This window comes from Passer montanus, unplaced genomic scaffold, assembly GCF_014805655.1.
Source record: "Passer montanus isolate IOZ18808 unplaced genomic scaffold, ASM1480565v1 scaffold28, whole genome shotgun sequence".
Lineage (NCBI taxonomy): Eukaryota > Metazoa > Chordata > Aves > Passeriformes > Passeridae > Passer > Passer montanus.
The window spans coordinates 8899555-8914932 of record NW_024367483.1 but is presented as its reverse complement, the minus strand read 5'-3'; the positions used below and the strand labels follow the sequence as shown (position 1 = coordinate 8914932).

General features: G+C 40.7%; 1 long non-coding RNA gene across 1 annotated transcript; it reads right to left on the bottom strand.

Moving 5' to 3' along the window:
* Positions 1-5572: 5572 nt before the first annotated feature.
* Positions 5573-15142, bottom strand: LOC120504058. Its single transcript, XR_005627911.1, has 3 exons — positions 14733-15142; positions 10788-10919; positions 5573-6618 (listed from the first exon to the last, which is right to left on the bottom strand). It is a non-coding gene; the product is annotated as an uncharacterized LOC120504058 (long non-coding RNA).
* Between the last annotated feature and the right edge of the window lie 236 nt (positions 15143-15378).

The window sequence follows — 15378 nt, the reverse complement described above, 5'->3', positions numbered from 1 at the left end:
TAATTCACACAATGACATGAGTTTGGATCTTCACTAAGTGAACTTAGTGGAAGGAAAACTTTGGCTCTGGGATCTTTACTTTAAGACCAGGTTTTATGAATTGTAAAGTCAGTTTGACTCAAATGGTCATGGATTTGATGACTCATCTAGAAAGACTCTAGATGAAGGAATCTGTTTTCTCAGAATCAATGTTGCTTCTGTTACATTCAATTTTTATCCATTCTTCACGCCTGCTATATTTTTTAAAGTGATCTAAACTCAGGTTCATTAATGCTGTGTTTTTACTGACAGTCACATCCCTAAGACTGCCACAGATGACCAGGAGAACTTATAAAGGCCCACTGAGACTCTTAACTTTCAAAACCACTATTCCCCCCTTCTGTGTAGTGGAGCTTGGACCCCAGCTTGTCACTCAGACTGCAGGGAAGCACTCTGCCTCTGTCAAGGCAAGCATTTCCTTCTTGGCTGCTTACAACTGCACGTATTTCAAAACTGAAGAGCCTTCCGCTTTCTAGCCCTTCCAGACTGACACCCTCATGACAAAGCAGGAAAAGACAAACTAGGGAAGTGGATGGCATCAACCCTTCTATTATTACTGCTTAGGAAGTTGCAACACCTTCTGGCTCTGACGTAGCTATCATTGCACCTGCACCAACTAAAAGCACATCTGAAAGCCCTTCCATGCACTTTTCTGGAACCTTTCAAAACACAAGCAGTACAAAGCCGGCTCATTGCACCAACTAGATAATGGACATCTGGGTTTGCAACCTATATAAACTTCTACCCTCTTCTTTAAGGCAGTCTCACTCTGAACCACAGTGCTGTAACTTCAGCCCAGCTCTCTGGGGAGGCTGTGTGAAGAAAATGCATCGTGGTACAAGAGCAGAGAGCACATATAAGCTGCCATGGCTGGAACAGTTCTGCTTTCTCTGGCTGTGCAGCAAAGCATTGCAGCCCAATGCCATGAGACCAGTTCTACTTGCCAGGAAACACAGAAAAGAGCGTAATTTGGAGAAAACCGTAACTATTGGTGTTCTTACTGCTTTTAACTGCAAAAGTTACTGTTTGTGTCTAAGGTGAGAAATTATCAGACTTTAACTATAGGCCTGTTTCTTTGGTAACTGAGCCATCTAAAACTGGATTTCTTACCTTGCCACGTGGAAAGCTGCAGCAAAACTACTGTCACGTTGTCACACATGGAGGTACCTCTGCCTTTTCCTATAATGTCTCTTTACTTTCAGCTTGGAAGAGCAGAATCTCTTGGTAGTGAAAAACATAAAAACCCTAATCTCCACATTAAAGAATTCATTTTACTAATTACATTAACTTGCAATTAAAGACTCAAGCTACTGCACGACTGTGGCAATAGTTTGTTTGAAAAGACTGTCTTTCTTGAATGTGTGCATATGTTATGTTGCCATTTAGGTGGCGCCACTTTTTGCATAAAATTTACTTTGCATAATTACAGGCAGTTTTGCAAAATATATATTTGTAATTTTTGGTACTTCCTTGCCACATATTTTTTTCATTTGCTTCAGCATGTTTGTAATAGAAGTCTGTTGTCTGTTATATGGGGCTAAGAATTGACTTCTGAAATATGGAAAAAAGTCCAGAAGTCTCTGAAAATTCATTATTTGTTTCCTCCTTCTGTTTCTAGGCCCTTCACAATTTGCTATCACATGTTTGCCAGGGAAAACCATCCCCACAAAAATGCAGCTGCTGGGGCTGTGTACATGACTCAGATGCAAAGTCCAGCAATTTTCTTTAAAGTGCTGACAAAAGCTGGTTTGGGCCAAGGAAGAAGACACTGTGCTGAGCCACGTGCAGGTGCTCCACCCCTGCAGGCCAGCTGTGGAAGGGGCAGGACAGACAAAACAGCTGGAGAGGTTATGCCTCTTAACAACCTCAGCACAATTTGCAAGGCTGTCCCCCTCCTTGTCCTTGGGCTGTGAGAGTGGCTAAGCTGCATTGTTCAAGGAATAAACACAAATTATGAATAACAGGGTACCTGTGTGACAGGTGAAGTAAACTGGGGACTTCTCCCATTTGTAAGCAGAGTAGTTCAGTGGGAAAATTCTAGTTCGTTGACTTCACATCATCCAGTTAACAATACCTCCAGGTTTGGATTCTGTTGAATCCAAGGCAGAAGTGAAACCTTTCCATGGTTACTGCGGACAGCTGAGAGCAAAATCCGTCCCTTGTGTTCAGCATTTCTGAATCAGAGCCACCAGCTGTATCCTGGATGATGGCAACCTCTGCAAACAGCTCGTGGCACAAAACAGGGGATATGCCAGCTTTGTGGGCTTCAAGGGGAGCCAGGGTAAGTTTTCTGGCTCATATGGGGCATGAGGAAGGGAGGTAAGCAAAAAGACCATCAAATGTGGGATATGTGGGGCATTAACAGGGCGAGAAACATAACAGAGAAGGAAAATTTGGATCTGACATACTGCAAATCATTCTTGGGATTCAGCAACTTTCATGTTCAGATTCGTATTTCATGAGCATTTCTCTTCTTCCCATTTCTTTAGGTGCCAAAAATGTCTACTATTTCCTCCATGTTTTGTTCTCCATTTCCCCTTTCCCTGTGCATTGTTTCTTCCTGTTTTCTGAGTATTTGCTAAACTCAGTTTCAAAAATGGTCTTTTTTTCTAAGTACCAGGTTGTAAAATACAGGAGCCAGTTGTTGCTCACTCTCACCGATGTAAAGATAGATCTGAAATTGAACTAAAAATGTTGCATTGGCTGAGCTTTTTTCATGTTCAGACAAATCTCATTATAAAACTATGAAGAAGAATTATCCTGCTGTCCTTCCGAGATGCATAGTTTAATTAATACTGGATATATTTAGTTTCCAGAGTGCCTCTCCCACACACAAAAGCCACAGTAAAACAGGAATATTCAGTTGCTGCATAATGGGAGGATATTTATAAAAACAAAGCTACATTAAGCAAAGCATTGTTCATTTAGATGCATGAGTTGAAAGATGTAATTAATTCTAACTTTAATGTGAACTTGTATACATTACATGTATGATTAAGAACCCATACAAATAACTAAATTAGATTTTTAACTTGACTATGCAGAGTTTGCAACCCAATTGTTTTGGTAGGCATCCCAGGCCTGGTTTTACTAGTCTGTTACCTCTACAACTCCTTGGCTTACAACAGCTCTGCATGGTGTACAAGGGAGGTGTTATCTGCATTCCTTCATATGACTAAGTTACTCTGCCATGAATCTGCTGTATACAAATTAAGATGAAGGACAAGATTCTTGAGTCCACCCACAAGAAGGAGTAACTCATTTGAGCAGACAAATAATTCAGACATAGCTTGAAGGGCATTTAGAACTAGCACAGACATGTTCATTTGGTGACAGATACTTCTCTAAGATCTACACACTCCTACATGGTCTCCTACATAGGAGAACTCTGGCTAATTAATTTTTCAGACTATATTTCTTCTTCAGCTTACAGAGTGGTGGGAAATGCATGGATGTGACACAAGAAAAATCTGTTTCAACAGGAAATAGGTCAAACTCCTCAGAGGAAAAAGATAATCTGGCCAATAGATGATTATTACATTTGGTGGGTGTTATAGTCAAAGCATGGTGCAATGCTCATCGCACAGAGATGAGTTGCACAGTACAACTAGTCCTTTTTATTTCATGTTTGAATTTCTACATAGCAAGAAGAGCTAATGAATGGGCTCTGCTTCCTTCTCACTAAAAGCTTCTGCCTCCACCAACACTTCTTCCAGTTATGAAGTTGGTCTTTATAATAACAGTTTCCCAGCTTTCCACTGCCAATGCTGGCCAGCTCCCAGTGAGACCTCTCTTGCAGCACTCCATGGTGACATGTGAGATGTGGCAAGAGCTTATCTGACATGTTCTTTAGGCTTCAAAGGTAATACCAAATTTAAAATATACAGAAATTTAACCCCAGCCAGCACCTGAGCAGAGCACAGCCACATGCTCACTCCCCCTCAGGCGGGTGGGGGAAGAGAATCAGAAGGGTAAAAGTGACAACACGTGTGGGTTGAGATAAAAGTTTAATGGGGAAAGAAAAAAACATATGCACAAGCAAAGTGAAACAAGGAATTCATTCCCCACTTCCCATGGGCAGGTGTCCAGCCATCCCCAGGAACGCCAGGCTTCATCACGTGTAACTTGGGAAGAGAAACCCCATCAGTCCAAACATTCCCCCTTCTCTTGCACAACAGCAGCCTACACTTCAGGTAATTGAGAGCCTTATGCTCTGCAAAAGCATAATTAGTCTGAGGCTATTGATATTTACAGCTTGGGAAAATCTCTTCACCCAGTGTTCAGAGAAGAGCACAACTAAGCTTCAGTGCTGAGGCACCATTCCGAGAAATGTGGAACAGGGCTTCCACACAATGATCAAGCCATCCCCACTAAAACAAGCAGGTGGCTCAGGAGATCTTAATCCACGTGCATTTGTGAGTTGACATTTAAGAATCTTCTCTCCCTTTAAAACCATCAATCAAAAGTATTTACAGAGTCATGACTCATGATTCTGTGAATCAAAAGTATTTGCAGATTTAGGAAATTGTCACTAAACAGACCTGGCCAGGAACTGGATTTTCTGTTTCACAGAATTTTTTTTCCCAATTTCAATTTTTTCCCATTTAAACCAAATATATTTTATTGTTCTGTTGTTGCAAAATATTTCCTAGAAGTTAATTTCTTTTATTCTTTTAAATAATACATTTCGTATTTAAAAATTTTGTAAAAATGGTCAAAATATTCTTTGCTGGACTTTTTAATGCTTTATTAGTTCTCCTTTGAACAGACTTACATCAACTTAGCAGATTTTTCAAAGCATTTCAATTTTGACAGAAATAATGCTGCATTAAGAAAAAGAATCTCTAAAAAGATACACGAATCCCATCTGCTGTACTCATCATACACCTTTCTATTTCTTTCCCTAAATTTACAGTTCCTAGACAGACTCATGAGCACTCAGAAAAGAGGCATGAAAATGACAGCAGTCATTCTGGAAAGCTTTAGTTCAGGATTTTTTTTTATGGCTTCATCAGTTATTTCTTTAAAGATATTCTTGGTAATATTGCTCTAGTAACTATTTATATCTGAATGAAAAATGCCAGGGAAAAAAGAAAACCCAGCTGTGCTCAAGGAAATGTTAAAATCCATAGCAGCTTAGAGAACCACTGCAGAGCAGTGACCCACTGAAATGAATCACTAAGAAGCTTCTTCACCTCCCTTTAAGTATTTTCTTTATGAGAGGAGGTTTTTAAAGCACTCATTACAAGATAGAAATATTGGAGGTCTTTTGCATGTGCTTATCCAAATGTACCACAAGAGCTACTCTTGGATACAGGCACATCTCTGCTTAGCTCTGTAGACTTCAAACCCTTTTCATGTCTGCCTTTACTTTAGCACATCAGGTTCTGTCTCTGTGGGGAGGGTGGCAGTGAAGCTCCTGATGCAGCATTTCTTAAAAAACTAAATTCATGAGATGACTTGAATTAAGGAGCTTTAAAGCCATCACCAATTTACAAATATTCACTGTTCTTTTAAAGGACTAATTGTTTGACTTGTGACTTGTATTTTAGCTGGACGAGTGACAGATCATTTTTTGACTTGGTCCAGGGATTAGACATTCAGAATACACTGGAAATCTCTCCACTTACCCAACTCAATTAAAAAAAGATGCATGTACAGCATTTATGTAGTGTTTTGACAGACTTTATTTTCTGCTTAAGTGATTCAGTTTCCCCTGGATACATAGGGCCCTCTCTTTGTTATGCAGAACTGGAATTGCACAGAAAGAAGATGAGGTTATTGGTTATTGGCTAAGTTGCAATACATGAATTATACCAGTAATTTCAAATAACCTTCAATAAATGAAATGTTCTTTAGGTAAAATCTGATTCTCGGCTACTTTAAACATTAGTCTACGAGGCTAAACGAGAACAAAAAGTAGTATCTATTAATAAAAATAAACACTGCTGACAGCAAAAGCAACAACACAGCCATTACAGTCAGAAGAGACTGTATCCTTCTGACTTCTGTACCCACCAAAGTTTCAGAATCAAGGAGTTTTTATTTGTCTCAATTGCTGTGAAGGAGTTGAGCAATTTTATCAGGTGAGAATGATGACTACTAAAGAATCAGACAATGAATTGCAAGATCCAGATACTTAAAGCATCCTGTTTGAATAAAAGTTGAATAAAAACTAAGAAGATGGAGCAGTGCAGTGCAAAAGGACATCGAACTGCATGAATTTCATCACAAAGATGCAGGAGCTCAGTGCCCACCTAGAGAATTGCCGAAATCAGTCAGTGCACCTCAAAGCCTCTTGATGACTGAAGTGCAGTTTTGGGTAGATCCAAAACTGTGATGTTTTGCATATCTGAATCCTGGATATGGATGAATATGCACCCATTACTTCAAACAGCTGAGCAGCTCCATTCCCATAAATCCAAGTGGCCAGGCTCCACACGGGCAGCCTGAGGAAGCTGTGGGCACAGCACGTGGCAGGGCAGAGGGGCAGCAGTGCTGGAGCATGTTCCTGAGACCAACTCTTCATGTGCAAAGGCAGAGTCGGTGCTTTCTGAATGCAGACATTATCACCCACAGCTGACAAACACAATTGGAACACAGCATTAGTCAGAACTTAATGTCATGTAATGTGCTTGCTGTAAGCATGAGCAAGAATATCTCACCCCAAAATGGCAGACACCTCCTGTACAATATTTTTAAAAAACAAAAGACAGGTGTTAACAGAGAAACTGTAAGAGAAGAGAAGGGATGGACTGATACCCCAAAGAAAAGGTAGCTGTGAACTCGTGGCCCCCAGTTCAGGTATTGGGCTCACAAGATGTTCCAACTCACCATGCTTTCTGCAGCAGCTCTGGAAGAGACAGGGCACAACAGCAGGTGGAAACTGGCACCTCCCTCTCCATCTGTGCATGGCAGCCTGGCAGGAGAGCCCCCAGCCAGCCTCCAGCACTGAAAAACGGGGACCACCAAGGCACGTCCACCCCTCGCATACTGCAAAGGGTGTCTGAGACAATTCTCTCTCTCCTCCCCTCCACAAGCCTCCCCTGAAGGGTGGCACACAATACCTGAAATAGACTTCTGATCAGGAATTCCCTGTGAGATCCACTGCCTCTTTGTGGAGTACTAAAGGGATCCTTGGAAATTCAAATCTTAATTTTGTTGACCAAAATTAGTGACCTATAGCTAGGGAAATTGAAGTCCTTATCCTTTCCTCAAAGCATTTCCCATGGACCAAAAAGGTTTCTAATAAATCAGTATTTGATATTCAGCCAAATACATTTACTTAATTTCCAAAAACACTGAGAAACAATGCCTTCTTTTAATAGGAATGAAAGGCAGAAGCAAGCCCAAATCCCCAAGTTAAACTATAACTTCTGTTCACTTCTGGAGCATTGTGGTGACAGTGTATCTCTTCAGTGAACAATTATCTCTGCTGTTAATAAAACGGTTAAAAAAATTATTTAAGCTATTCTTTAATATTTGGGTTGTAGAATGCTCCATTGTACATAGATGCAAGAAAAGGGTATCATCTCTGTTTAGGAGATGTTGTACGTCAAATGAAGTTTCCTAAAAAGAAACAAAATATGATGGTAAGCCAGTTTTAAATACTATCATGGTTCTAGTGTATTACTCTCCACAGAGGACAGAGGCAGCTGTTAAAAGCATCTTTGTTTATTGTTAACCAATGAACTGAGCAGGGGGAGGGATTCCTGTCACAAGGCAGGATATAAGGAAGGAAAAATAACAGTGCATTTCTGTTATTGTCTTTATTCTGTAATATTTTGTATAATCCAAGTAGCTGATGATGCTATTTTCTTGGCAGCAGAACAAGGAGCTATTGTAATTAGGAGAGGCCAGGCCATTTCCACATGAAGCAGCTTTCTGAAACTCTATGGCAACATTCAAGGTTGGGACAGAAGACTGCGCCCAAACAAGGAAGAAGAGAACTGGACACACTGATATTTCCAGGTTTCTCAAAGGAAAAGGCAGGCAATGACACTCACTGGTCCCACACATTGTGTGCTCTGAAGCTGTGATGATGTTACAACTCAGAGCAGGACAAGATGTGAGATCAGCCACGTCTGATCCTGCCCTCTGCATAAACCCTGTGAGACAAGGGTGACGGCAAGGCTGGGCCTTCACTGCCTCTACAAAAACTTTTTAATCAACAGACAGGGAAAAGGCAGTCACCTTGCTGAAATATAGCATATGGAGAAATCAATAGGATATATTTATTTCCCAGCAGCCAGACACTGCAGACACATCTCTTTTTTCTCATTGCCTCTGTCCCCTCCCCCTTCCAAAATGAAGGCATTTGTAAAATTAGAAAGGGGGATGGCAGAGAAAATCAGTCGAAGGCTTCTCTGTAACTATGGTGTTAAAATTGAGACAGTGTTTACCTTTGTAACCTTTTTGTTTAATGACATACCTTAACACAGAATAAAATATATCAAATGCAGTACTCTTGATGCTTTTTATAAATGCATCCTTGGGGTTTTTTTGATTGTGGAGTTATTTCAAGGTTTTTTAAATGGCTGTACCTCGCTTGTGATCAAGAAATGGTATCTAGTCAGCTATTTCCTGCTACAGAGTGATAAGAGAGGGACTCCTCCAGGAGCTCCAATCTTTTTAGTCCAGAACACTGAGCTCTTTATTAGCAAATGTGAGAGATTACCAATCTTGTTTTCAGGTGTCTAGAACTGTCTGAAGTACCTGACTTCAGGATAAAAACTGGTATTACAGGTTCTAGCTTGACTTCCATCTGGTCAATTCTTCCCCAGACAGAATCATAGTATTGTTAAAGTTGGGAAACACCTTTAAGATTTTTGAGCCCAACCATTAACCCAGCATTGCCAAGGCCACCATTAAGCCATGTCCCTCAGTGCCACATCTACACATCTTTTTTAAATACCCCCAGGGATGGTGATTCCAACACTTCCCTGGGCAGCCTATTCCAATGCTAAACAACCCTTTCTGTGAAGAAATGTTTCCTCACACCTGATCTAAACCTTCCCTACAAGAAGGACCTATATACAACACTTCAATGCCCTTCTTGTAGTGAGGAGCCCAAAACTGAATGAACACAGGATCTGAGGTGTGGCTTCAGCAGTGCCCAGCACAGGGGCACAGTCACTGCCCTGGTCTTGCTGTCACACCACTGCTGACCCAGGCCCTTTTGGCCACCTGGGCACAGCTGGCTCATGTTCAGCCACTGCTGACCAGCACCCCCAGATCCTTCTCTGCCAGGCAGCTTTCCAGCCATTCTGCCCCCAACCTGTAGCTCACTGTACACTCTTTAAGGCAGTGTACAGACAGTAATTTATGGCCCAAATACTCTGAGCTTTTTCAGCAACACAACACCACAGAATTTATGCAAAAAATAATATCAAAACCTCTTGAAACCTATAAGTCTACCTGTTCCGTACCCTCTTTGCGTAATTAGCATTATCATTAAACAACCTAGAAATCCAAATTCCAAACTCTGAGTGCAAAAGACCCACAGACAATCAAGATTATTTTCCAGATTGTTACACAACATCAGGCAGTTCCTGTAGAAGAATCTTCTCTCCCTGCACTGGGCTCTGTCCCACCCTCGGTTACAAAGCACTGATCTTTTTAAGCATTCTTTTTTTAAAAAGTAATTTCTCCACTACTCCACCTATAGAAAAAACATTGCAGAGACTATGGCAAACATTTCAAATTTTCATAAGAATTTCTAAAACTGTACTTAACTCTTGTTAGTTATTTAAGTAGAAACAAATGAGAAAGAGAAATGAAATTAATAGGTATAATTAAGGCTTACACAACCCCTTCTTGACACTTTGCTGAAACGAAAAGTAATGATGGTGCCATCAAAATTCTGAGATCTAGCCATCCCTTCCCAAACACGTACAATAATATTTTGGATCTTTATAAATAAGTGCAATCCTGTATATATAAACTTTTTTTCCTGAATTCAAAGAAAGCTACAAATATATCATGGCATCCTCCTAACAGAAATGATCATGACAAGGAAAATAACTTTTCCAAGAAGTGGATTTGTACTTTGGAAGCCTTTTCTGTAAAAGTGGATGACTAAATCTCATCCCATACCAACAAAATTTCTCACTAAAATCTCATTTCTTGAACTAAGGTTTCCACTAAGCTGTTCTAGACACACACATAATATGCACACATACAGTTTTTTCCTCACTTTTACATAGAAGAAAAGGAAAATGATGTTTGAAGAATTTAAAATCAGCAGGCTCTGAGGGAATATGATAGGCACCATATTATCTGAACAGTACAGCTCAGACTGGTCCATTCACTTCTCAGCCACATTTGTGGCCTGCCCTTCCATTCAAACCGCTGCTCAAAAATGTTAACTGTCCTTGAGACAAATGTTTAAATATATTTAAATGTATTAATACATGTTTAAATACATATCATCTGACAAATTTACAGATTTCAGCCATTGCAGAAATAATTTTGTGATTATTTACCTCCTCTTTGTCATAAGTTTTTATGATGCCATTAATGAAAACCAGAAACTAGAGAATTATTCAGCACAGATGGCACAGCAATAAAAATCTGGACATTTTTCATGTGAATGTCTATCTTTGGACCTATTTCCTAAGCACATGGAAAAGAAACCACTACACACTGCAGTATGGTAAACACTCTCGATAGCAGTAATTGACTATTACTTGAGTACAATGTTAGGGATCATTTGACATAAAATATATGTCTTAAAATAGGTTATTTACATTGGCACCATAATTAACTTATTCTGCTTCAGCTGGTACAGTAAGGAATTAATCTGCTGGTTTTAGAGGTCTTCAATGTTGAGGATTGAGGTGGTGATCTCAAGGATGAAACATCTGAATCTCTTCTTTCAGCTGAAAAAAGGCAGGGTTTTAAAGTATGGGAATTGAACTTTTATACAAGACAGGCTTGGACTAAAGCATTTAAATGCCATGCTCCTAAAAGAAAAATGTCTTGCTTTATGAATGAGCATGTATTACTATTATTTTGGAATGAAGAAGAAAGAGGATCCAGAAACCATTTTAGGCCAGCAACTTCGAGCAGTTTTCAGACAGAGAACTTAGCTAGAACAAGCAGCTGAGATAGCCAATTAACCTGAAACTGGCTGGTCAAGTGTAAGAAGTTTATATTAAAGGCCATCCATGGCAGCAAGGAACAGAATTTTACCCAACTTACCTGCTGAGAGCCAATTATTCCTATCATACTACTGCACTGCCACTTCCATTACTTCAATGGCTAAATTAAAGCTAGTTCAAGTATTGATAACTCCAGTTTATTATTTCTAAATACTTTCTTAACATCTGCTTTTGAGATGATAATGCATCTTCACAGTGGCAACTCCTACACATTCTCTCTGGTTTTAAAAAGGAAATGGGGATTAGTCCAGACTTGAAAAGGTCCCTCAAATTAGGAGGATCAGTTGCTCCAAATCAAGAGGCATTTAAAATACATTTCTAAGAAAATCAGATTATTTAGCCTTTCAAGTTGCAAATTACAATTTTGAAGAGGTTGTTACGAAACATCTTGTAGGATATTTGCATATATACAGTCTCCTTCTATCTGGAAATTATTTCTGATTGATTCCTGGTGTTATAATAATTTAGTTTATTGTGCAGCTATCACATGATTTTTTTAAAAAAACCTCTAGGAGAACTTAGGAACATTTCTGCAAATCATGAAGTATCTAAAATTCTTCCAGCTATTCAGCTCAAATAAAGCTGAACCTCCTCTGAAATTGCCCAAAAACCTCTAGGAGAACTCAGGAACATTTCTGCAAATCACGAAGTATCTAATTCTTCCAGCTATTCAGCTCAAATAAAGTTGAACCTCCTCTGAAATTGTCACATAATTACATTTCTGTAGTATTAGGCACAACTGTGTTTTGGGAATCTCTGAAAGTGAGAGAATTGAGACAGTGTTACTGAACAGAAATTATGTTATCAACAACTACAACCTTCTAAAGTGGATCTCATCAATAACCAGAGAGGAAAATTTTTAAAACCATAAAACTTTATAGGAATAGTCTTCTCAGACTCTTTCTGTGTACCCATATGACTGCACCTTTTCTTGGGCAGCTAAAACTGAGCACACAATTACTGCTGGTTCTCTGTCCTAATACAGGTCATTTAACACAGCTCTCAGAAGGTCAACAAAGTTTTTGGAGCTGATTTTTCCAAGTGCCATCCCTCTGAAACATAAATGTCTGCTATGCAAGATTTCTAAGGAGTCAGCCTGTAACATCTGATACAAATCTTGCTACAGACGCAGAAGAGTAAGATCAGAGACATCCTGTTGAGTCAGCGTGCCTGTAAATGCTCTCAGAGCACTACAGATCAGGCATGAACACTTGAGCATCCAACAGGACTTACGTGCTCCCTGAAATAAAAGCTGGCCAGCCCCACAGCTCCTCTAGAAAGCCACCTTCCCCCACAAAGGGTGCTCATTGTCAAATTAGTTGCCCCTTAAGGAGTAAAATTATATGCCTCATAATCTATGTTTAAACCCTTGCTGCTACATAATCAGGCTATTAACACCATCCACTCACACATTCTTTGAGATTTGGGACAATCCACAATTACTCCACTCTGGCTGCTCTTAGGTTTTGGAGTCACTTGTTCCGTATTAATTACATCATGTGAGAGAAGGGCATGAGTAACCTCTTAGTAACACTGCCCTCAGCACCCAACACATGCACAGGGCCTCAGAGACAGATTAGGGGTTTATGGCACAGTCTGACTGACAGCTAATAGTGCCATAGTTTGGGGATTTCTGAGCTAGGGAAGGAAGCAACACCTCATTTACAGTTACTGTTCACTTCAGCTTTGAGAAGTACTCAAGATAAAGAGCATTATATAAAATCTCATTATTACTCTGCCTCTTCCCACATTTGAATTTCATCCCTTTTATTATTTAATTCCCTCTGCCTGTGCTGTGTCTCCTCTTCTGCAGGTGACAAGAAGAACACGAAGAGGGACTGGCGATGACATGTAAATAGTACCTAAAGAGGTGAGCTTGAAAGCACCAGGCATAAAATTGCTCTTTACTGGTGTCTTACACATCTTTGCTTCTTGCCGTATTTCAAGCAGCAAATGCAAGCACTTAATAATGTTCCTCAGCTCCTGACCAGTAAATTTAATAAGAATGTTAGAGTCCCTTAATTTAATTTGCAGAGACGGTATGAACTGGAAACAACTCAAAAATAGAAAAGTGTGATGGATTTTTCCTCTCTGTGCCACTTCCATATCAACATACACTTACCTGTAACAGGTTGTAATATTCAGGTCATATTTTAATAACCAAAGGAACTCTTTACACCATCAATGATTTCTTATTAAGATGCAAATCAAGAGCAATCTCTGATCTTCTAGCAGAGCCTGAAAGCAGTTTCTTAATTAGTCAGGCTCCATCCAACATGTGGCAAGGTTTCCTTCATCACAGGAAACTGACTAAAATTATCTTCAGAATTCAGATTTTGGTCAGCAGTAAAGGGCTAGCACCATATATAAGCCATCAAAATAATATGGTAATTTTTAATAGTCACTGTAAATCACCATATATTCTCTTTAACAACCAAAAGTGAATGAAGTTTAGTTGTTTAATCTCTATTTTTTAAACTCATTCTGACACCTGAATTTGTTTATATGCTAAAATGAAATGCCCCATGCTAGACAAGCAGTATTTCACTGACTCAAGAGTCACTTCTAACTGCCCACTAGGTGAGTTTTTCTTCATGCTTTCTCTCTCACCACTTCCTAGCTTTCGCAGTATCTCCCTTCATCTTTTAAATATAGACCTTTAGAAATGTAAGTCTCTAAAGCATCTCTGGTGATGACATGATTACCACATCTCACCTGTTGCTGCCATCATGTGGTCCATAATTAACCTTCAAAGTGCTTTGTTGCTATCTCAGCTTGAGTAACAGAATCCTTGAGACAAACATCATGGCTTGCATTCATTTTTAGAGAACTTGCTATTCTTGCCATCAATAACAGATTTACCATAAATTATTAATACCTCTATCCCTTTCAGACCTTCATTTGTATTGAGCAGAACTTTGCTAAAGCAAACAAATATCTAAGGTCATGCTGAGGCAGAACCATATCTTGTGGCAGCATCTTTACTATTTTTTCTCACACGTTTTGGCAGGCTGACCTGTCACGCTATGGGTACACGCACACTGGGAAAACCCAAAGAAGGTAAACCAGGTTTTCCACCTCTTTTCCACCCATGTTCCAAGGAGAAAACATTTTAAAGAGGCTGAATATACAGGCTAGTCCTGATTCAGTGAATTTCCATACCAAATTCTCTATTTCTCCAACTTCAGCAGGACTGCTCATTATCTTAATTTAAAACTTAAGCCTGAGGAGATTTGTTTAAAGGACTAATCCAGCTAAATACACTACCATGAGGAATTTACACAAGCTAGCTCTCTATATTTGCATCTCCCTGAGGCAGTATTCTAATGGCACCATAGTAAAAGAGTGTTATTGCCTCACAAATCTGACATCTTCAGTACTCTAAATAGTTTTAAAAAATAATTATAGGTCAGTAACCATCTGACTAAAGCTGATGATGGGTCTGGAGCACATCTCTTATGAGGAGAGAACTGCAGGAGCTGGGCCTGTTCAGTCTGGAGAAGGCTGAGAGGGGAGCTCATCAATACATACAAATATATCCAAGAGGTGCCAAGAGGTTGGAGCCAGACTTTTCTCAGTGGTGCCCAGCAACAGGACAAAGAGCAGTGGCTATAAACTAAACCACAAATTCCATCTCAACATCGGGAAGAACTTTGCACGAAGGGTCGCAGTGCACTGGAGCAGCTGCCCAGAGAAGGCACAGAGTCTCCCTCTCTGGAGGCATTCCAAAACCACATGGACACGTTCCCGTGTCCGCTCCAGGTGACCCTGCCCTGGCAGGGGGTTTGGAGCGGGTGATCTCAGACCCAACCCGAACTACCCCGTGATTCTGTTCTTCGAAGCTCACAGCCCTCTCAGCTACCGAGCCCACACAGCGCCCCTGCTCCGAGCTCCGCCGGGCCCGGCTCCCCCTCCCGCGGGCGGCTGCGTACTGAGGGCGAGTAGGGCCACAACACAACCGCCACCAAAAACAGGGCACGCCCGGCAGGAAAAGGGAGGCCGGAGAAGGGCGGTCCCTGCGGAAGAAGGGCGGTCCCGGCGGGAAAAGGGCGGCCGGAGCAGGGCGGTCCCCGCGGGCCCGGCTCCACAGCGCTGCCCCGCGCCGCCACCTCGTGGCGGAGCGGCTGCCGGCCGTGGGAAGGAGCCGCCTTTGGGAAAGGACACCCGGAGGCAATGC